Source organism: Oncorhynchus kisutch, linkage group LG6 (assembly GCF_002021735.2).
Source record: "Oncorhynchus kisutch isolate 150728-3 linkage group LG6, Okis_V2, whole genome shotgun sequence".
In the NCBI taxonomy this organism is placed as follows: Eukaryota; Metazoa; Chordata; class Actinopteri; order Salmoniformes; family Salmonidae; genus Oncorhynchus; species Oncorhynchus kisutch.
The window spans coordinates 29,944,337-29,968,750 of NC_034179.2; the positions used below are offsets into that span (position 1 = coordinate 29,944,337).

The 24,414-nt window shown below is 41.3% G+C and overlaps 1 protein-coding gene across 1 annotated transcript in view; it reads right to left on the reverse strand.

Moving 5' to 3' along the window:
• The window catches only part of LOC109892666 (neurite extension and migration factor), a 72,896-nt gene extending 48,956 nt beyond the window's left edge, over positions 1-23,940 (reverse strand). Inside the window, exon 1 of the mRNA XM_020485371.2 lies at positions 23,550-23,940. The gene's annotated coding sequence lies outside the window, so the exon portion shown is untranslated. The remainder of the gene's footprint in view (positions 1-23,549) is intronic.
• Between the last annotated feature and the right edge of the window lie 474 nt (positions 23,941-24,414).

Sequence of the window (24,414 nt, forward strand, 5' to 3'; positions counted from 1 at the left end):
GACTACCTGACATGATGACTCCTTGCTGTCCCCAGTCCATCTGACCGTGCTGCTGCTCCAGTTTCAACTGTTCTGCCTTATTATTATACGACCATGCTGGTCATTTATGAACATTTGAACATCTTGGCCATGTTCTGTTATAATCTCCACCCGGCACAGCCAGAAGAGGACTGGCCACCCCACATAGCCTGGTTCCTCTCTAGGTTTCTTCCTAGGTTTTGGCCTTTCTAGGGAGTTTTTCCTAGCCACCATGCTTCTACACCTGCATTGCTTGCTGTTTGGGGTTTTAGGCTGGGTTTCTGTACAGCACTTTGAGATATCAGCTGATGTACGAAGGGCTATATAAATAAATTTGATTTTGATTTGATTTGATGTAATGTCCTTAAAACAAGTCAAAATGAGGCTCAGTAGTGTGTGTGGCCTCCACGTGCCTGTATGACCTCCCTACAATGCCTGGGCATGCTCCCGATGAGGTGGCGGATGGTCTCCTGAGGGATCTCCTCCCAGACCTGGACTAAAGCATCCGCCAACTCCTGGACAGTCTGTGGTGGAATGTGGTGTTGGTGGATGGAGCGAGACATGATGTCCCAGATGTGCTCAATTGGATTCAGGTCTGGGGAACGGGCGGGCCAGTCCATAGCATCGATGCCTTCCTCTCTTGCAGGAACTGCTGTCACACTCCAGCCACATGAGGTCTAGCATTGTCTTGCATTAGGAGGAACCCAGGGCCAACCGCACCAGCATATGGTCTCACAAGGGGTCTGAGGATCTCATCTCGGTACCTAATGGCAGTCAGGCTACCTCTGGTGAGCACATGGAGGGCTGTGCGGCCCCCCAAAGAAATGCCACCCCACACCATGACTGACCCACCGCCAAACCGGTCATGCTGGAGGATGTTGCAGGCAGCAGAACGTTCTCCACAGCGTCTCCAGACTGTCACGTCTCTCACATGTGCTCAGTGTGAACCTGCTTTCATCTGTGAAGAGCACAGGGCACCAGTGGCGAATTTGCCAATCTTGGTGTTCTCTGGCAAATGCCAAATGTCCTGCACGGTGTTGGGCTGTAAGCACAAGCCCCACCTGTGGAAGTCTGGCCCTCATACCACCCTCATGGAGTCTGTTTCTGACCGTTTGAGCAGACACATGCACATTTGTGGCCTGCTGGAGGTCATTTTGCAGGGCTCTGGCAGTGCTCCTCCTTGCACAAAGGCGGAGGTAGTGGTCCTGCTGCTGGGTTGTTGCCCTCCTACGGCCTCCTCCACGTCTCCTGATGTACTGGCCTGTCTCCTGGTAGCACCTCCATGCTCTGGACACTACGCTGACAGACACAGCAAACCTTCTTGCCACAGCTCGCATTGATGTGCCATCCTGGATGAGCTGCACTACCTGAGCCACTTGTGTGGGTTGTAGACTCCGTCTCATGCTACCACTAGAGTGAAAGCACTGTCAGCATTCAAAAGTGACCAAAACATCAGCCAGGAAGCATAGGAACTGAGAAGTGGTCTGTGGTCCCCACCTGCAGAACCACTCCATTATTGGGGGTGTCTTGCTAATTGCCTATAATTTCCACCTGTTGTCTATTCCATTTGCACAACAGCATGTGAAATGTATTGTCAATCAGTGTTGCTTCCTAAGTGGAAGGTTTGATTTCACAGAAGTGTGATTGACTTGGAGTTACATTGTGTTGTTTAAGTGTTCCCTTTATTTTTTTGAGCAGTGTATTTAGTCCCTATTTAGTTTTGTATTCAGCGGATTTCATTTAGAAAAAGCTGATGTTTTCACTCACGAACCTGCAGTTGTCAGTTGACATTCAAAGTTAGCGACGTTCTGCCGCAGAGCAGCACCACAGAGTTCTATGAGCAGTGACCACTTTTTGATCCTGCCTGTGAAGACATCGTATGTAACTTTTGAACCTTATATGGTAGAGACATGGGGTTTGTACTATTGCTTTTCTGACTGAATGTTCTATTGAATGGACATATTTGTATAAACCTTGAAAATGACTCTATACAGGGTGTTCACCCATAAGAGGATAATTCATTCAAGTATTGAGAAAGGATTTCTGCTGAAGAACGCATGGAAAGTTTAACCAGAAAGAGAGCCAACAGAATGTCAATGTGATGTAGGCCTTGACAGAACCCAAAAGAGGGGCCAAAGATTATAGCAACAACCTTGTAAATTAGAAAGTTTTGTTTTCAGCCATTCATTTTTCTCCATAAAACATAACGAAGCTAAGGTGACATATTTAACTTTGCTGTAAAGTCAAGACTTTAGAAGCCTCGGCTCTCATCTGGTTCAATAAGCAATTATAATGGCTACAGTTTGAGGCATGAATCATGATTCTGGATTTCTCTCATATCTATATTATTTCTGCCTTTTTGATATTAATTTAGAGAGAAAACAAATGGAGCAATAAAGGTTATTCAAGGACGCTAAATAGATTTTTATTTGAGATGAAATAACAAATACGTTCAAACAACGAATCCACAATATGTGACATTTTCTGGTCCTGTTTTTCCTGTCTGACGTCTCTTGTAGCTCAAGACTCTTTGGCCCATTTGTGTTGCTGTATTGAGAGGCAAAAACTCAAGCTAATTGAGATTCAGCCTCTCATCTCTGTATCCATTCAACCCCCTCCACTAACCCCCTCCAGTTACACAGGCAGGCCACATCTCAAACAGAGTGGGGCGGGTAAGGAGGTGGATGGAGTGGGGCTAAGGAAGGGGAGTGGGGGGAGGGGTGTGTGACAGAAAGGGGGCAAAAGAACAGAGAAGTAGGGGGGTTGAATGCCGATTGCACGATACAGCCCATATAGGAGATGTCCTGGGTAGAACTGGAGACGTGATGGTTGAGCATGTTTTCGCCCTCTTCCTTCAGGTGGGAACTGGGAAGGAGTACAGCTACATGATAAGAGGAGCCTCTGCAGTAAACAGGAGGAGCTCTTCCTTAATACAGTCAATAACACCTCCAGCACACAAACAAACCTAATACACACATAGTGGATGGGTGCCATTCGTTATCACTCTGACCAGTTTCGAGTGTTAGATTTTCTATTGAAGACAACTGTCAACATTGCTGGCTGACCTGCCCTTTCATTCTCCCATACATCAGCCTCCTCTTATGTTTCACTCCAAATCATTAGACAGCACGTCAAAATTAAAAGACGAATGAGCAATTAGGTTAACCTCTTATGAAACATACTGTATACAATGCATTATTAGAGTATAATCTAATAGAGTATATAATTTAGGCCTTCGTGTATTGTGTACATTTTGTACATCATTGAAGAAATGAATTATATTCTTCCCACATTTCCAGTGCAAGAAAAAAACAAGCAAAAACAGAATTGCTGGTGACTGCATATCCCTTTGTCCTCCGTTGTCACAACTTATTTGTCATCATGCGTATGATTATCATTTTATTTCAGATCCAACCAGAGGACACAAGGAGGAAAAACATGGTGACTGTAACAAAGGAGCAAACGCTCAATATGCTCATTAACATGCAAACGGCCCTCATCCCAGGGCTTTTGAAATTAGTTTTTCCTTTTACAGTCACAAATGTGATAACTTTTCCATTATAAAGCACAAAGACTTCATTCTAGGGTGCCTGATGCCACAAATGACAGGAAATAAAAACAACTTCACAGAGTGAGACATGTCTGTCACAAATGAACTCGCCACTTCATCCGGTTTAGAGTGTATCTTTTAGAGGTCGACCGATTATGATTTTTCAACGCCGATACCGATACCGATTATTGGTGGACCCCAAAAAAAAGCTGCTACCGATTAATCGGCCCATTTTTTTTGTTTTTTTGTTGTTGAAATAATGACAATTACCACAATACTGAATTAACACTTATTTTAACTTAATATAAAACATCAATAAACTCAATTTAGCCTCAAATAAATAATGAAACATGTTCAATTTGGTTTAAATAATGCAAAAACAAAGTGTTGGAGAAGAAAGTAATATGTAAAAATATGTACCATGTAAAATATGTGCCATGTAAAAAAGCTAACGTTTAAGTTCCTTGCTCAGAACATGAGAACATATGAAAGTTGGTGGTTCCTTTTAACATGAGACTTCAATATTCCAAGGTAAGAGGTTTTAGGTTGTAGTTAAATATAGTATTTATAGGACTATTTCTCTCTATACCATTTGTATTTCATATACGTTTGACTATTGGATGTTCTTATAGGCACTATAGTATTGCCAGTGTAACAGTATAGCTTCCATCCCCTTCCTCGCCCCTACCTGGGCTCGAACCAGGAACACATCGACAACAGCCACACTCAAAGCATCGTTACCCTTCCCTCCACAAAAGTCGTGGCCCTTGCAGCGCAAGGGGAATAACTACTCCAAATCTAAAAGCGAGTGACGTTTGATATTAGCGCACACCCAGCTAACTAGCTAGCCATTTCACATTGGTTACACCAGCCATTAGGCTGATAGGCTTGAAGTCATAAACAGCGCTGTGCTTGGGAAGAGCTGCTGGCAAAACGCACTAAAGTGCTGTTTGAATGAATGATTACGGGCCTGCTGCTGCTCAGTCAGACTGCTCTTTCAAATCAGACTTAATTATAACATAATAACACACAGAAATACGAGCCTTTGGTCATTAATATGATCGAATCCGGGAAACTATCATTTCGAAAACAAAACGTTTATTATTTCAGTGAAATACGGAACCGTTCGGTATTTTATCTAACGGGTGGCATCCCTAAGTCTAAATATTCTTGTTACATTGCACAACCTTCAATGTATGTCATAATTACGTAAAATTCTGGCAAATTAGTTTGCAATGAGCCAGGCAGCCCAAACTTGCATATACCCTGACTCTGCGTGCAATGAACACAAGAGAAATGACACAATTTCACCTGGTTAATATTGCCTGCTAAACTGGTTTAGTAGTTATAACTAGTGATTATGATTGATTGTTTTTTACAAGATAAGTTTAATGCTAGCTAGCCATTTACCTTGGCTTCATCTGCATTGCATAACAGGCAGATTACTCGTGGAGTGTAATGGTTAGAGCGTTGGACTTGTTAACTGTGCGGTTACAAGATTGGAACCCCTGAGCTGACAAGGTGAAAATCTGTCGTTCTGCCCCTGAACAAGGCAGTTAACCCACAGTTCCTAGGCAGTCATTGAGCATAACAATGTGTTCTTAACTGACTTGCCTAGTTAAATAAAAGGTATAAAAATAATAATTGGCGCCCAAAAATACCGATTCCCGATTGTTATGAAAACTTGAAATCGGCCCTAATTAATCGGCCATTCCGATTAATCGGTCGACCTCTAGTATCTTTAGTATCTAGAGTTTTCAAAACATGTTTTCAGGAGGGTATTGTGAAAAGGACTAATATACTGAACAAAAATATAAACACAACATGCAACAATTTCAAAGATTTTACTGAGTTACAGTTCATATTAAAGAGATCAGTCAATTCAAATAAAACTCATTAGGCCCTAATCTATGGATTTCACATGACTGGGAAAACAGATATGCATCTGTTGGTCACAGATAGCTTAAAAAAAGGTAGTGGTGTGGATTAGAAAACCAGTCCGTATCTGGTGTGACCATCATTTTCCTCATGCAGCATGGCAAATCTCCTTCGCATAGAGTTGATCAGGCTGTTGATTGTGGCCTGTGGAATGTCCCACTCCTCTTCCATGGATGTGGGAAGTTGCTGGATATTTGGCGGGAACTGGAACTCGCTGTCGTACACGTTGATCCAGAGCATCCCAAACATGCTCAATATGTGACATGTCTGGTGAGTCTGCAGGCCATGGAAGAGCTATGACATTTTCAGCTTCCAGGAATTGTGTACAGGTTCTTGCGACATAGGGCTGTGCATTATCATGCTGAAACATGAGGTGATGGCAGCAGATGAATGGCACGAGAATGGGCCTCAGGATCTTGTCACGGTATCTCTGTGCATTCAAATTGACATTGATCAAATGCAATTGTGTTCGTTGTCCGTAGATCATGTCTGCCTATACCATAACCCATTGACAGTACTTTGGTTTGACTTTCATTGTTGCTGAAAAAAACACACAATAAAGTGGTCAGGTCCCCCTTCATTCATACATTTCAATTTATTTCCTGGAGCCGACTACTCCCACTTTATCTTCTGATATAATCATATTGTAACATATTCAGCATCCAGTAGCCTGGATTATGGTAAAATATGAAAATATTGTGATGAATTAAACATATTTGTTGTAAGAGATTAAATAAAATCCTAGACTCAAGGGTTTAAGGCCCCTGCCTCAGGATGAGATGTATTCTGAGATAAACTGTCCTTCTGGCCAATACGGTTCAAAGGACATACAGTACAGCTCTGGTATGGATGTGTAACTGTGAGCATATTGACGCCACCTCTCAATCACTGTACCACAGTAAATATCTTCCTGGGTAAATAATGAGCAGGGGACAAGTTAACCACCAATCAGAGGTTAGCATGGGGTTAGGCATGTTGCATGGGAGGAGGTGTTGATTTCTCCTGATAGAGTACTGGACAAATACAAACAAATGAAGCATGGCGTGGTGACTCACAGCTCTAATGAAGCAGTGTATTGACTAAATTCCCCCTCTGTCTGTGAGGCGTGCATCCCAGCTGCCCTTCTGAATACCAATTACTGTACCGATGGGCTGCTCTGTCACTCAGCCCAAATGCCAGTGAGCTGGTGTGTGTGTGAGTATGAGTGTGTGTGTGAGAGAGAGAGAGAGAGAGAGAGAGAGAGAGAGAGAGAGAGAGAAAGCGAGAGAGAGATGCTGTGGGTCAAAAGCTCAGAGGATGCAGAGAGGAAGGAACAGAATGTGTGAAGCTAGAGCTTTAGGTTTGCCATCTAACTGAATTCCTTTTCAGTTCCATTTTCATATCCTATCAAACCACCTATCCTCCGAAGATCATGGAGCGCCGTAATCTATTACTTGTCAGTGCTAGAGAACAAAATGCTGATGAACAAAGAGGCTCAAATTGTTACAGAACCTTTTTTTACTTATATTTGGTGTGATGACGTGCTGACATAATTAGTCAGTTGCATAGTGAGAGGAGAAGTTGACAAGCAATTGGCATCTACAGAATCATCGGTACATTGGATTGGTAAAGACTCTCATAATAGTACTGTACCTGAGGCTCAGACTGGGGACAACAATAACTGTTGTTCAATATTATAGCTCCTCTAATTCCCTCCGCACTGTTTTGTGGAAGGTCTTTGTTTGATTTCTCTCATCTTCGCCCCAAACAAAAATGAAGGAGCCGAATAAAGAGTGGGCAATATAAATAACGCTGAGCAGCCCAAGGGCAGGGCAGTACAAAGCCTAGTAAACAGCCATTGATTTGAGCAGGGCCAGGGCCGGTCCTCTCTCCGAGGAGGTGCCTCCGCTTCTACTGATGGACGGGCCTGACAGCAGCTCCTTCAGCAAACTCCTTTTTATAAAAAATGTGATTAATATTTATCCAGCATTAGAGCCATCCTTAAGACTGAAACTAGACGGACTAGACAGTCCCCCCCCAGTCAAGGAGTTATGGAAGAAGGGAAAACCAGCTGAAAGTCATTATTCTTTTTCAAGCCTTGAAGATTTATTGGAATCACAAGGCTGGAGAAAGGAATTTTAGGAATATTAGTTAATCCTCAATAAAAGCGTTATGCAAAGTCCTGACAGAATTACAGTACATAAAGGTAAATGTCTATGCCGTCAATTTCTTTGTGGGAGGTAGTATTTGCATTTTGTTTATCATATGTAGGGTTGAAAAGATGATACGTTTCTAGCAATTTTGCTCCCGAGTGGCACAGCTGTCTAACGCACTGCATCTCAGTGCTACCATCTCAGTGCTAAAGGCGTCACTACAGACCCTGGTTCAATCCCGGGCTGTATCACAACCAGCCGTGATCGGGAGTCCCATAGGGCAGCGCACAACTGCCAAAGCATCATCCGGGTTAGGGGAGGATTTGGCCAGGGTAGGCTGTCATTGTAAATAAGAATTTGACTTGCCTAGTTAAATAAAATAAAAAAGGAGTAGCAGAACAGCATTGAGTCCAACTTTTTATCCCTACACCGCTTAAAGGTTCATCCAACCTCTGACCTATGCACCACTGAACATTGACCTACAGCGCTTTCAGAAAGTATTCAAACCCCTTGACTTTTTCCATATTTTGTTGTGTTACGGCCTGAATTTAATGGATTCAATTTATATTTTGTGTCACTGTCCTACACACAACATGCCATCATGTCAAAGTGGAATTATGATTTTATACATTTTTACAAATTCATTAAAAATGAAAAGCTGAAATGTCTTGAGTCAATACGTATTCAATCCATTTGTTATGGTAAGCCTAAATAGGAGTAAACATTTGCTTAATAAGTCACATAAGTTGCATGGACTCACTCTGTGTGCAATAATTTTTTATTTGACCTTTATTTAACTAGGCAAGTCAGTTATGTACAAATTCTTATTTTCAATGATGGCCTAGGAACAGTGGGTAAACTGCCTGTTCAGGGACAGAACGACAGATTTGTACATTGTCAGCTTGGGGATTTGAACTTGCAACCTTCCGGTTACTAGGTCCAACGCTCTAACCACTAGACTACCACTAGATTACTACCTCATCTATCGACCCCACACATGTCTGTAAGGTCCCTGAGTTGAACAGTGAATTTCAAATTCAGATTCAACCACAAAGACCAGGGAGCTTTTCTAATGCCTCGCAAAGAAGGGCACCTACTGTATTGGTGGATGGGTAAAAAAAAGGAGACATTGAATATACCTTTGAGCATGGTGAAGTTATTAACTACACTTTGGATGGTGTATCAATACACCCAGTCGCTACAAAGATACAGATGTCCTTCCTAACTCAGTTGTCGGAGAGGAAGGAAACCACTCAGGGATTTCACCATGAGGCCAATGGTGACTTTAAAACAGTTACAGAGTCCACAACTAAGAGGTTTTAATGTCCCCTGTTTTGGGGAACTGCTTTGTTCTGGTACTGGTTCTGACCAACATTTTCACTTTTAAATCGATCTGTGGACACCATAGATCAAAACGGCTTGCATTGAGCGTTAGCCCTGATTCTCACAGACGCAGGAGTATGTCTCTTTTGCCTGTGTGAAGCAGGATGTGAAATCTGTCACCACTAGAATCTGGAATGTCCCTCCTACCATTTCATTGGCTCTTCAGACTTTCCATCAACTCCTGACTGAACCCTACGTCACAGCCACAAACAATGCATAAGCCTTGACTCATTACATCATAGCGCAGCGTGGTTTTGTCGCTGTAGCACCTTCAGAGATCGATTTAGAGCCAGTAGTCTAATATGAGCCACGATTAATATGAGATGAAAGGTGAGTTCCTAATGAGTTCATGAAGCCACACTAGAGCTCTGTGAGAAGTTCACAGCGGTGGGGGCAGACGTTTTGAACAAGAGAGACCTTTAGAAAATATCCACCTTTTCTCTAACTCTAGACATACAAATATGTATTTTACAGTTATAAGGAAGGTGAAATCTCATAGTTATTCAATTTATAATTTGATTATACTATATTTAGAAAGCATATATGTAATTTCAAGCCTTAGTCATACAGTTTTGTAGAATAGGAAATACATCATAAAATATTTCATATTTTCATATTTTTATCATATTTGTACTGGATACTTGAGCTTGTGTCCTCAAAATTGACTACAGCAATTTATAACTTTTTCTACCAGAAAGGTGAGATTTTAACCTTTCTTGGAGTATGCAGCATTACTAGATATTGTTTATGGCCCTCTCATAATAAATCATTATTTGGGGGGATTAAGTAGATTACATTTCCGGTTACATTTTGTTACATTTAACTGGTTAATGGCTGTGATAGGAGAAAACTGAGGACGGATTGTGTAGTTACAATACTAACCTAATAGACAGAGTGAAAAGAAGGAAACCTGGACAGAATAAACATTTTGCAATAAGGCACTAAATTAAAACTGCAAACATGTGGCAAAGAAAATACCTTTATGTCCTGAATACAATGCGTTATGTTTGAGGCAAATCCAACACAACACATCACTGAGTACCCCTCTTGATATTTTCAAGCATGGTGGTGGCTGCATCATGTTATGGGTATACTTGTCATCAGCAAGGATGGGGAGTTTTTTAGGATAAAAAGAAATGGAATAGATCTAAGCACAGGCAAAAACCTAGAGGTAAAGCTGGTGCAGTATGTTTTCCAACAGACACTGGGAGACAAATTCACCAGTCAGCACGACAATAACTTAAAACACAAGGCCAAATATACACTGGAGTTGCTTACCAAGACGAAATTGAATGTTCCTGAGTGGCTTAGTTACAGTTTTGACTTAAATTGTCTTGAAATATATATTTTTTAAGAATAATGTGCAAATATCGTACAATCCAGGTGTGCAAAGCTCTTAGAGACTTACCCAGAAAGACTCACAGCTGTAATCGCTGCCAAAGGTGATTCTAACATGTATTGACTCAGGGGTGTGAATACTTATGTGAACAAAATGTGGAAAAAGTCAAGGGGTCTGAATACTTTCCGAATGCACTGTATCAATACAACATGTAATTGAGGAAACACTGACTCTGAGAGACTGGAGAGTATGGTCATTTACTGAGAGGTTGACCTGAGAGGTTAACCAAAATGTTGAGGTGTCTGATTGTGAGAGACAGGACATAACAACAGCCGTACCTTTGAAAACTTGGGCCCTATCAAAATAGAAACGTAAAACATTGCTGTTTTTTTTGTTTGAATGCAAGGAGGAACTTTTCTGATGACACAAGTCATTAATGGCTGGCAGAACGACTCCTCCCCCTTCACAACTCTAGTGCATTAAACTGGAGGCTCCATTTTCAAGCGGGGGGGACGACGACGACACAAAAACCTCCTGCCAATCCTCTCTGAATGCATGCCCCTACAACAACAGCACTAGGGCCTCTTTACAGAAAGACCTCTGACGGACAGCCTGACATTCTGCAACAGCCCAGAATGCCAACATGCACTCAGACTACAAGAGCAACACCTTCTCCCTAAATATCATTGTGAATCAAAGCCAATAGTCACATATTTGTTAATAATAGAAACGTGCAAGAGTCCTCAGCTAAGAGACATTGGAATAGGTTATTTAGCAAATAAGGATGGAGCTGAGAGAACAATCTAAAGGTACAATGTAACAACTGTCTTCACTGCTTCTAACTCTCTAATGCCTTAGGGAATCTACAAAATGTTAGTTCTTTTTAGAGTTTGTGTGCCATATTTATGCCTTATTAATAATACACTGAGTATACAAAACATTAAAAGGGATAATCCACCCCCAGAAATAAAAATCATGAAACTCCAGTTGATTTGGTGAAAGCCTACGTTCTGCCAGTGGGTAAAAATAAATCCCTATGATTTAACTTCCAAGTCAGTGGTCGCCAACTGGTCGATTGACTGGTCGATCTTCCAGGCATTCCTAGTCGATCACCAAACATTTCTGGAGAAAAGCCAAAGATAAACGGGGTAACAGTAGGTGCAAAAACAGGTCATTCTCACAGGAGGAAAAGAAGGAGAGAACAGGGACCGTGAGAGGCAGACCCTCTGCTGCTCTCTTCCTCCCTCCACTGAGACTAATGCTGTGTTCAAAACAACTGGGAACTCCTATATATCCAACTTCAAACCTCAGTGCATTCAAGGCAACTGGGAAATCGGAAATAAAAACGAGATCCAACTGGGAATAATAGATTTGAACTCATCCAACTTGGAATTCCAAGTCGGACACTCAGGCATCTCTCTAGAAAGCAGACTTTTCAAACTGAATATCACCAACGTCATGATTTGAGTTCCCGCTATATGTACAAAATTAGTGGATTTGGCAATTTCAGCCAAACCCATGGCTGACAGGTGTATAAAATCGTGCACACAGCCATGCAATCTTCATAGACAACCATTGGCAGTAGAATGGCCTTATTGAAGAGCTCAGTGACTTTCAAAGTGTCACCGTCATAGGATGCCATCTTTCCAATAAGTCAGTCCGTCAAATTTCTGCCCTGGTCCACTGTAAGTGCTGTTATTGTGAAGTGGAAACGTCTAGGAGCAACAACGGCTCAGTCGCAAAGTAGTAGGCCACACAAGCTCACAGTCAATTTGCTTACCGCCCCAATACAGACGATGCAATCGCCATCACACTGCACACTGCCAGGAATACCTATGTAGGAATGCTGTTCATTGACTATAGCTCAGCATTCAACACCATAGTACCCTCCAAGCTCATCATTAAGCCCAGGGCACTAGTGTCTGAACCTCGCACTGTGCAACTAGCTCCTGGACTTCCTGACGGGCCGCCCCAGGTGATGAATGTAGAAAACAACACCTTCTCTTCGATGATCCTCAACACAGTGGCCCCACAAGGGTGCATGCTCAGCCCCCTCCTGTACTCCCTGTTCACCCATGGCTGTGTGCACACGCATGCCTCAAACTCAATCATCAAGTTTGCAGATGCCACAATAGTAGTAGGCCTGATTACAAACAACGACGAGACAGCCTACTGGGAGGAAGTGAGAGCCCTGGGAGTGTGGTGTCAGGAAAATAACCTCTCACTCAACAAAATAAAGGAGATGATCGTGGTCTTCAGGAAACAGCAGAGGGAGCACCCCCCTATCCACATCGACGGGACCACAGTGGAGAAGGTGGAAAGCTTCAAGTTCCTCGGCGTTCACATCACTGACAAACTGAAATGGTCCCCCCACGCAGACAGTGTATTCAACATCAGGAGGCAGAATTTTTTTGGGTTTGGCACCTAAAACCCTCACAAACTTTTACAGATGCACAATTGAGAGCATCCTGTCAGGCTGTATCACCGCCTGGCACGGCAACTGCACTGCCAGCAACCGCAGGGCTCTCCAGAGGGTGGTGCGGTCTGCCCAATGCATCACCGGGGGCAAACTGCCTGCCCCCCAGGACACCTACAGCACCCAATGTCACAGGAAGGCCAAAAAGATCATCAAGGACAACAACTACCCAAGCCACTACCTGTTCACTACGCTATCATGGGATGGAGAGACTGAAAAACAGCTTCTATCTCAAGGCCATCAGACTGTTAAATAGCCATCACTAGCACCTTAAGAGGCTGCTGGCCTATATACATAGACTTGAAATCACTGGCCACTTTAATAATGGAACACTAGTCACTTTAATAATGTTTCCATATTTTGCATTACTCATCTCATATGTATATGCTGTATTCTATTTTATTCTACTATATCTTAGTCTATGCCGCTCTGACATTGCTTATCCAAATATTTATATAATCTTAATTCCATTCCTTTACCTTAGTGTGTATTGTTGTGAAATTGTTAGATATTACTTGTTAGATATTACTGCACTGTTGGCGCTAGAAACACAAGCACTTTGTTACACCCGCAATAACATCTGCTGAACATGTGTATGTGACCAATAACATTTGATTTGATTTGACAGAGTGGGACCGCCGAGTGCTTGAGCGTGTAAAAATCGTCTATCTTCGGCTGCAACACTCACTACCAAGTTCCAATCTGCCTCTGGAAGAAACGTCAACACAATAACTGTTCGTCTTCAGCTTTATGAAATGGGTTTCTATGGCTGAGCAGCTGCACACAATCCTAAGAGATCACCATGCGCAATGCCAAGCGTCGGCTGGAGTGGTGTAAAGCTTGACGCCATTGGACTCTGGAGCAGTGGAAACGAGTTATCTGGAGTGATGAATCACGCTTCACCATCTGGCAGACGAATCTGTGTTTGGCGGATGCCAGGAGAACACTACCTGCCTCAATGCATCGTACCAACTGTAAAGTTTGGTGGAGGAGGAAAAATGGTCTTAGTTCCAGTGAAGGAAAATCTTAATGCTACAGCTTACAATGACATTCCAGGCTATTCTGTGCTTCCAACTTTGTGGCAACAGTTTGGGGAAGGCCCTTTCCTGTTTCAGCATAACAATGCCCCCATACAAAAAGCGAGGTCCATACAAAAATGGTTTGTCGAGATCGGTGTGGAAGAACTTGACTGGCCTGCACAGAGCCCTGACCTCAAACCCATCAAACACCTTTGGAATAAATTGGGAAGCCGATTGCGAGCCAGTCCTAATCGCCCAACATCAGTGCCCGACCTCACTAATGCTCTTGTGGCTGAATGGAAGCAAGTCCCAGCAGCAAGCTGAAAAATATATGGCAAATAGAAACTGGATGGTCTTCATAGATAGATGGGAGGGGTTGAGCGTAGCTGAAGGACTAAAAACAAACAAAAGATAACTCATGTAAAATATACTGTGTCCGTAAAATGTATAGAGTTTCAAGTTTTAATGTCACATGCACAAACAAGTACATATAATATGTATAAGCCGGAAGTAGAAGTGTTGTTGTCCATTCGTTTACTCCGATTAGGGGAGGGGTGGCAGGGTTAGGGGAAAATAATAAAGGAAAAATATATTTATATACAGTACCAGTCAAGAGTTTGGATACGCCCACTCATTCAACGTTTTTTCTTTATTTGTACTATTTTCTACATTGAAGAATAATAGTGAAGACATCAAAACTATGAAATAACACATACGGAATCATGTAGCAACCAAAAAGTGCTTTGAGATATTTGAGATTCTTCAAAGTAGCCACCCTTTGCCTTGATGACAGCTTTGCACTCTTGGCATTCTGTCAGCCTGTTTTGAGACCCGCATTTAATTTTTTGGGGGGGACTTGCCTGTTTTGCATGTTATTTTGCATTAATACGTGCTACATATCAGTTTGCAAACAATGTAAAAATATATATACACTACCGTTCAAAAGATTGGGGTCACTTATAAATGTTCTTGTTTTTGAAAGAAAAGCACATTTTTTGTCCATTAAAATAACATAAGATTGATCAGAAATACAGTGTAGACATTGTCAATGTTGTAAGTGACTATTGTAGATGGAAACATTATTATCAACCATCACTCCTGTATTCCAATGGCACGTTGTGTTAGCTACTCCAAGTTCATGATTTTAAAAGGCTAATTGATTATTAGAAAACTATTTTGCAATTATGTTAGCACAGCTGAAAACTGTTGTCCTAATTAAAGAAGCAATAAAACTGGCCTTATTTAGATTAGTTGAATATCTGAAGCATCAGCATTTGTGGGTTCGAGTACAGGCTCCAAATGACCAGAAACAAAGCACTTTCTTCTGAAACTCATCAGTCTATTCTTGTTCTGAGAAATGAAGGCTATTCCATGCGAGAAATTGCCAAGAAACTGAAGATCTCTTACAATGCTGTGTATTAGCCCCTTCACAGAACAGAGCAAACTGGCTATAACCAGAATAGAAAGAGGAATGTACAAGTACATTAGAGTGTCTAGTTTGAGAAACAGATGCCTCACAAGTCCTCAACTGGCAGCTTCATTAATACCCTTTTAGGGATAGGGGGCAGCATTTTCACTTTGGATGAATTGCTTGCCCATAGTGAACTGCCTCCTACTCTGTCCCAGATGCTAATATATGCATATTATTATTACTATTGGATAGTAAACACTCTGAAGTTTCTAAAACTGTTTGAATTATGTCTGTGAGTATAACAGAACTCATAAGGCAGGCAAACTTCCAAACAGGAAAAGGAAATTCTGGGGCTGGTTGATTTTCAACTCATCGCCCATTCACATGCAAATAAGATATGGATCTGTTCGCACTTCCTGCGCCTTCCACTAGATGTCAACAGTCAGTAGCACGTGGAATGAAGCCGCTAGTGTGATGTGGGACCGGATGGCAGCTATTTGAGTCACTGGTCTGGCAGAATGCCAGTTCCTGGTTACACACAGAACTTATTATATCGCCTTGCGTTCCATTACTCTGTAGACAAAAACGAATGCTCCAGTTGGAACGTTATTGGAAATATATGATAATAACATCCTGAAGATTGATTCTCTACATAGTTTGACCAGTTTATTCGACCTGGAATATAAATTTTTGAAGTTTTCGTCTGAGTTCGCCTGGATCGGCGCCAGCTTTTGGACATGTGAGCTAAACGTGCTAGCAAAAGTAGCTAATTGGACAATAGTAATTAGAGATGGACCGATTATGATTTTTCAACACCGATACCGATACTGATTATTGGAGGCCCAAAAAAGCCGATACCGATTATTTTTATTTTTAAATTTGTAATAATGACAATTACAACAATACTGAATTAACACTTATTTTAAAAACATCAATAAAATCCATTTAGCCTCAAATAAATAATGAAACATGTTCAATTCGGTTTAAATAATGCAAAAACAAAGTGTTGGAGAAGAAAGTAATATGTGCCATGTAAAAATATGTGCCATGTAAAATGTGTGCCATGTAAAAAAGCTAACGTTTAAGTTCCTTGCTCAGAATATGAGAACATATGAAAGTTGGTGGTTCCTTTTAACATGAGACTTCAATATTCCAATGTATGAGGTTTTAGGTTGTAGTTAATATAGTATTTATGGGACTATTTCTCTCTATACCATTTGTATTTCATATTCCTTTGACTATTGGATGCTCTTATAGGCACTATAGTATTGCCAGTGTAGCTTCCGTCCCCTTCCTCGCCCCTACCTGGGCTCGAACCAGGAACACATCGACAACAGCCACACTTGAAGCATCGTTACCCATCGCTCCACAAAAGCCGCGGCCCTTGCAGCGCAAGGGGAATAACTACCCCAAATCTAAAAGCGAGTGACGTTTGAAACAATATTAGCACACACCCAGCTATCTAGCTAGCCGTTTCACATTGGTTACACCAGCCATTAGGCTAATAGGCTTGAAGCCATAAACAGCGCTGTGCTTGCGAAGAGCTGCTGGCAAAACGCACGAAAGTGCTGTTTGAATGAATGATTACGGGCCTGCTGCTGCTCAGTCAGACTGCTGTATTAAATCAGACTTAATTATAACAGAATAACACAGAAATACAAGCCTTTGGTCATTAATATGATCGAATCCGGAAACTATAATTTTGAAAACAAAACGTTTATTATTTCAGTGAAATACGGAACCGTTCGGTATTTTATCTATCGGGTGGCATCCCTAAGTCTAAATATTCTTGTTACATTGCACAACCTTCAATGTATGTCATAATTACGTAAAATTCTGGCAAATTAGTTCGCAATGAGCCAGGCAGCCCAAACTTGCATATACCCTGACTCTGCGTGCAATGAGACGCAAGAGAAATGACACAATTTCACCTGGTTAATATTGCCTGCTAAACTGGATTAGTAGTTATAACTAGTGATTATGATTGATTGTTTTTTATAAGATAAGTTTAATGCTAGCTAGCAATTTACCTTGGCTTCTATTGCTTTCGCGTAACAGGCAGATTACTCGTGGAGTGCAATGGTTAGAGCGTTGGACTAGTTAACTGTGCGGTTGCAAGATTGGAACCCCTGAGCTGACAAGGTGAAAATCTGTCATTCTGCCCATGAACAAGGCAGTTAACCCACAGTTTCTAGGCAGTCATTGAAAATAAGAATGTGTTCTTCACTGACTTCCTAGTTAAATAAAAGGTATAAAAAATACAATTAAAATATAAATGTTTAAAATAATCGGCGCCCAAAAATACCGATTTCCGATTGTTATGAAAACTTGAAATCGGCCCTAATTAATCGGCCATTCCGATTAATCGGTCGACCTCTACCAGTAATGGACATTATCGAACAAAACACCGATTTATTGCGGAACTAGGATTCCTTGCACTGCATTCTGATGAAAGATCATTAAAGGTATGGGAATATTTATGATGTAATTTTGTATTTCTTTTGACTCCAACATGGCGGAGAAATATATTTACGTCTGAGCGCCATCTCAGATTATTGCATGGTATGCTTTTTTCGTAATGTTTTTAAAGAATCTGACACAGCGGTTGCATTAAGAACCAGTGTATCTTTAATTATATGTAAAACATGTATCTTTCGTCAAAGTTTATGATGAGTATTTCTGTTATCTGACGTAGCTCTCTGTAATTACTCTGGATATCTTGGAGGCATTTCTGAACATGGCGCCAATGTAAACTGAGATTTGTGGATATAAACATGCATATTATCGAACAAAACATAAATGTATTGTGTACCATGATGTCATATGAGTGTCATCTGATGAAGATTATCAAAGGAGGGTGATTAATTTTATCTCTAATTCTGCTTTTGTGACTATCTTTGGCTGGGAAAAATGGCTGTGTGTTTTTTTGGATTTGGTGGTGATCTAACATAAATACATGTTGTGTTTTCGCTGTAAAACATTTTAAGAATCGGACACGATGGGTAGATTAACAAGATGTTTATCTTTCATTTGCTGTATTGGACTTGTTAATGTGTGAAAGTTAAATATTTCAACAAAAATATTTTTGAATTTCCCGTGCTGCCTTTTCAGCGGAATGTTGGGGGGGTTTCGTTAGCGGAACCTGTGTCCTAGACAGGTTAAATAGTACACCAGTCTCAACGTCAACAGTGAACAGGCAAATCCAGGATGCTGGCCTTCAAGGCAGAGTTACTCTGTCCAGTGTCTGTGTTCTTTTGCCCATCTTAATCTTTTCATTTTATTGGCCAGTCTGAGATATGGCTTTTTATTTGCAACTCTGCCTAGAAGGTCAGCATCCCAGAGTCTACTCTTCACTGTTGATGTTGAGACTGGTGTTTTGCGGGTACTCGTTGAGGATGACAACGAACCATCCTCAACATGGTTGGAAAGTGACAGTGAAGATGAGGCCTCAGAGTCTAATGTTCAAGAGGTGGACATTGAGGAGGTCCAGGGAGAAGACCGGGAAGCCTGAGAGGAAGACAAACAAAGCTTTAGTTTCTAGACTATCATTCACAGATGTATGTTGAAAACGTTTTTGGGAGATGTGATGAATCATTGGGGATCATTCAATATTCCCTTTCTTTGTTGTTCAGTGAAATCATCCCATGCAAAGAGTCAACTCATTTAATTAAAGATCAATTCGTAAATTGTAAAAACTAAATTGTTTTTAAAAATGTATATTGGAAGGATTTAATCATTTTTTAATTTTGTCTACTTATGATAATGTAAAAGGTTTATGTTTCTGTCTCCATATCATATGGTAAATATATGCAATGCAAAAAACATCTACATTTAAATGGTATTAATATTACTTTGCATATATTTCCATTAATTCACATATATACCCGTTAATTCCCATATATTCCCGTTAATTCTCACAGAAGGTTTCCACCTCTGAATATTCTCCAAAGTTTGCAACCCTAATAAGGCAGCTACAAAATGCCGGTGTTCCAGCCTAGCTCAGTACTTTCTGTGGTGGTGGGGCAAGCCAGCAGAAGATACGGAGCGTTGCCCCTTGATTGGCTCAGTGTTCTGTCACTCATGGGAACACTACGTCACCGCCAAGTCTAACGGTAGAGAAATGTCAAGCCCCTTGGGTGCTGCCATAGAGTTACATTAGAAGTGCTCATCCAAGAAGGCTCAAGGTCATTGGCCACAGACAAAATTAAGTCAAATCACGTTATATCTACTGTAGCTTTGATTGGACTATGAACATCATACTTTCAAAATCTTAGCTAGCAGTCATCATCATGAATCAATTCGCCAATCTACTGGCAAATCCTTTTAAATCCTTGTCATATGAAGATAAATAATTATAGATAAAACGTATCGGTGCTTATCGGCCATTGGACATAAACATTACACAACAAGTTGGAAATCGCAAATTCAACAATGAGTTGTTTGGAAGGAATCAGTGGATAACTGCAAGCATTGCAAAGCAATCATTAGCCTGCTATTCAGTGGAGTGGCTGTGTGGTCCCAAGTCTAAGTTTAATGGTCTCTTTTCTTAGTTTAAAATGATATACATTCAACATTGGCCTTGCTGTCAATGAAGCATGATTTGTGCCTCGCTCAAAACAATTGTTAACTCAGAACTACAAAATCTGACTTTAGTGAGTTCAAGACAACTGGGAACTTGGGAAAAACGAGCTACAACTGGGAAGATAAGTTTTGAACTTTCATCCAACTTGGAATTGTAAATCGGATCTCAGGCCTCTTTCTAGAGCTACGACCTGAAGATCAATGACGTCATCATGATTCAACTTTTTTTTTAGTTCCCAGTTGTCTTGAAAGAACCATAAATCCAGAGAATGCCAGACTTTGATGACAAAGTTTGATGACAAAATTTGCCCACGAAGGACCACTGCGCCACCTTCCTGTTCAAGTGAGCACAGTACAACAAGGTGAGTCCAAAAATGTTCTGTATGCTGCTGCATAAATGATGTTCTATGCCAAGGAGATATGTATACTGTAGTTAAGAAAGTAATACTAAGTGTATATTGTGTAGTAAGCTGTTAGTAGCCCATGTGCCTCACCCTAATAATTTGGTCTATTTTCACCTCTTAATTTCGCCTACTGTTCTGACTTGGTGGTGCACATGTAGCCTATAACCTGTTTTTGAGAAATGTAATCATCACATAATGTAAGAACTTTAATTGTCTGCTTATATGCCCCCTTTATTTATCCTATGGTTCTGACTTGGTGTACAGGGAGAACACTGTAAGAGCGGCCCATGTTCTGAATTCTGTCGCTGTACATTTCAAAAGTGCTGAACAAATAGTTATACTGACTACGTACATCCAAGCTTGCTCATTAATGTCTTAATCGAAATAACGGATTGCATCTTATCCGCCCTTATTCCATATTTTGTACATCTCAATTGTCAGTAGAAACCACATTTGTTTAAGCAAGGCAGTAAATGAGGCTGAAAGGCAGTAAATGAGGCTGAATTAACTGTTTCGCTGCCAGACAAGGCTCTGCTGATAGCCAGGTGTAGCAGTGGTAAGGTGTTGGGACTGCTGTTTGGACTCTGCTGTTGGGACAGCTTTAGGTAGGCCCTAACAGTTTGTGGGCCACTGTTTGTCACCGTTATAGTGCAATGAATGCATTGTTTAGTGTTGTGTTGTGTAGTGGCTTTGCTGGCATGCATCCCACATTATAATTTTTGCTCCACCAAGATTGATGTGCTAAAATCGCCATTGGTTAACTCCAATGCATCCCACAGTTGTGTTAAGTTGGCTGGATGTTCTTTGGGTGGTGGACCATTCTTGATACACACAGGAAACTGTGACAAAAACCCATTGCAGTTCTTGACACAAACTGCTATGCCTGGCACCTACTAGCATACATTGTTCAAAGGCACTTAAATCTTGTGTCTTTCCCATTCACCCTCTGAATGGCACACATACACAATCCATGTCTCAAGGCTTAAAAATCATTCTTTAACCTGTCTCCTCCCCTTCATCTACTGATTGAAGTGGATTTAACAAGTGACATAAATAAGGGCTCATAGCTTTTACCTGGATTCACCTGGTCAATCTATGTCATGGAAAGAGCAGGTGCTCTTAATGTTTTGTATACTCAGTGTATAATACCATATGCAAAAGTCACACAGAGGATATTTTTCAATAAAGAAATACAGCAAGTGATTCCTTCATAATTTGACATAGAGAGACAAACCAGAGTCATCCAGGATCACAGCAGTGGGGTTGGTGTTTGTATCTGCCTGCCAGTGAGGAGGATAGAGGTTAGAAGCATTGTGAATGTTACAGGCCCAGCATGGGCAGCTAAAGATCTCAGCACTCTGCTCTGCTCTAATGTCTGTCTGTCTGTCCCACTAGAGAGGAAGCTCAGTTCAGACTTTTTCCCTGCGGTCATGAAAGTAATCAAAAAGGGCTGAGCCACCCATCTCACGGGGTCGTTACCTTTCTGTTAATTACAGCATGCTACCTCAACTCCCTCCGATGCCAAGCAGCGCCACAGTCACCGCAACAATGCAGTACTGAGCCGAGAGGGTTATCTCTGAGTGAATTAATGAATGACTGACAACCAGGCACAAAAACATTTGCCCACTATTCAACAGGTGAAATCATATGAAAACATGTCTGTTCATGTTCTGTATGGTCATTTTAACTGGTGGGAAATACCGGTTTATACCATACATACCGGCTCCTATATAGAAGACTGAAATGTGTTAATCAGTGTGACGTCTACCCAGGTATTGGTACAACCTTTCACCCAACCTCCCAGGCAGCCTCGCTCCTCCCCCTCTGGCACTACTTTCAGATAAACACAATGCAGTGCTGTGTGCAGCCCAGCCTTCAAGGACCTGCTCTCTCTGTTCTCTCTGAGAACATTGGGCTGCTGAAGTAAGGAAGACAAAAACCCATAGAACGGAGGCACAGAGGACTACATTAAGTGGATTGTTGTTGTCTCACCCTGAACATGCCTAATCCTATTCACTTTCAAACATAATAGGCAAAATGGGATGGGGAAAAAACAGCATGTTTCTTCAAAACTACTTTAGTACCTTATAACATCAATGGAGCGACCTGGGGCTGGACAACCAAACAACACATTGGGACAGTAAAGGAAACGTACTAGGTCTGGCACTGGGATGGGTAGCTCTTAGCAGGAACCCTGCTTGAGTTGATATACAGACCTGATCAAGTTAAAGGATTTTCAGTGCCTATTATTGGGGACACTCTGGGCTAAATTAAGAGGGTGTATTTCGTCCTCTTATCTACTGTATTTTCAAAAACATGAAACCAAAAAAAATGACCTTCAATTTCAAATTAACACTTGTGCATAATTAAGCCTGATAAACAATTCCCCAGCCCTTTCACAAAGGAATGTTGTTGAGTTAAACTCTGCCTCTTAGGGACAACCACCTGTGAAGGATAGCTTTAACCAGGCATTATTCTGGAAAGATGGTGAATCATTTAGTTGTGCTATCCCTGCAATTTGGCAGAGAGCTCCATATATGTTATTGCCATCCATGTGAGATTAGGATCGAGATTTAATCTTACAATGATAATAATACTGTAATAACAATAATGTTGAGACAATTTTTATTTGCTTGTCCTTTGTGTAAACACTAAGAGTGCATTTATGCGAGTGCGACAGGTCTGACCTTATGTCACATACAAATATGAACAGAAATTGAACACAGCATCTAACCACAGGGAAAGAAGAAAAGCTGGGAACTCCATGCTGAAAATAAATGAATCTGGGAGCACAGAGCAATGGTCGATTTCATGCCAAGGGGAGCACATTATTCAGTGAAATGTTCAAGTTTAAGCATCTTGTTTATTGAACTAAGCACTGCCAAATACTGCAAAGGTTGTCCAGGACCTGGACTGACAATTCTCATATTGCCTGTGTGTGGTGTCTGTGTGTTTTGGGGGATGGGATATGGGGTGCAGTTTGCTGGTACCTCTAATGCTCCAATGTAGGGTATCACTTTTTTTTCTTAATAAGGAATGTTGTCTTTCAATGCATTTTATGACAATTGCTTTTCTGCACAGTTTAAAAGTGAAGTAACTGTATACAATGAAATACATTCTTAAATATACAAACACAACAGATGAATGTTGATTTAACGTGATACATGAAATACCCTCCCCCCTTTTCTCTCGAATGCAGACGAAGAAATTGTAGGCTATTTGACGTTGCATATTCTTTATGCAAGTGTGTTGCCCTGAACTGAGAACCATATTCGTCATTGTACAACATTTAACTTACCTCTCTTTTCACACGGGCTGCGCTTTTCCCGTCGTCATCATTCCATTTACAGTTATTTATTTGACAGACGGAAACTGTATCTTCTCCTCAATGCAGCGAGTGCGACCTCACCATGTTTTTCCCAAGCCCGGACTCCCTGTATCAGCAGGTGGACGCGCCTCCCTATGATGGAGACAGCGCGCCTTTGCCCCCCTACCACTCCATTTTATTGTACAATCTTCTTCGTAATCCAGCAAACAAAAAAATATATTGGCCATTCCATGTGTCGTGTACATTATGTTATATAAAGGGGCGCCATGTTCGTGTTCGTTTCCTATGACGCACCCTGGATCAATGTACACCGAAACTGGATGATGCTATTGTTATGTCCTATCTTTTTTCCACAGATGCACCCCGTCCCTGACAACGACGGTAGGCTCGTGCCAGTTTGCTCCCCCTCTTTTGCGACGTGCCATAAAGAGCTCGCCCACAAATTTCACTCGGGACCGCGCTTCTCCATGCCCAGTTTAACAGGTGCAGTTTGGTTCTCAAGGAAATTAGCTATTACAATGCCATCACTCGAGTTGACACTTTAATTGACAAGCAGAGGTCTCTTCTCTTACAATTTATATTTAGCTAAACCGGAGCCTAGTTTTTGGGCTTTATAAATTGGATGGATTATATACTGAACAAAAATATAAACGCAACATGCAACAATTTCAAATATTTTACAGAGTTACAGTTCATATAAGGAAATCAGTCAACATAAATACATTCATTAGGCCCGAATCTATGTATTTCACATGACTGGGAATACAGATATGCATCTGTTGGCCACAGATACCTTAAAAAAAGGTAGGGGCACGGATCAGCAAACGAGTCAGTT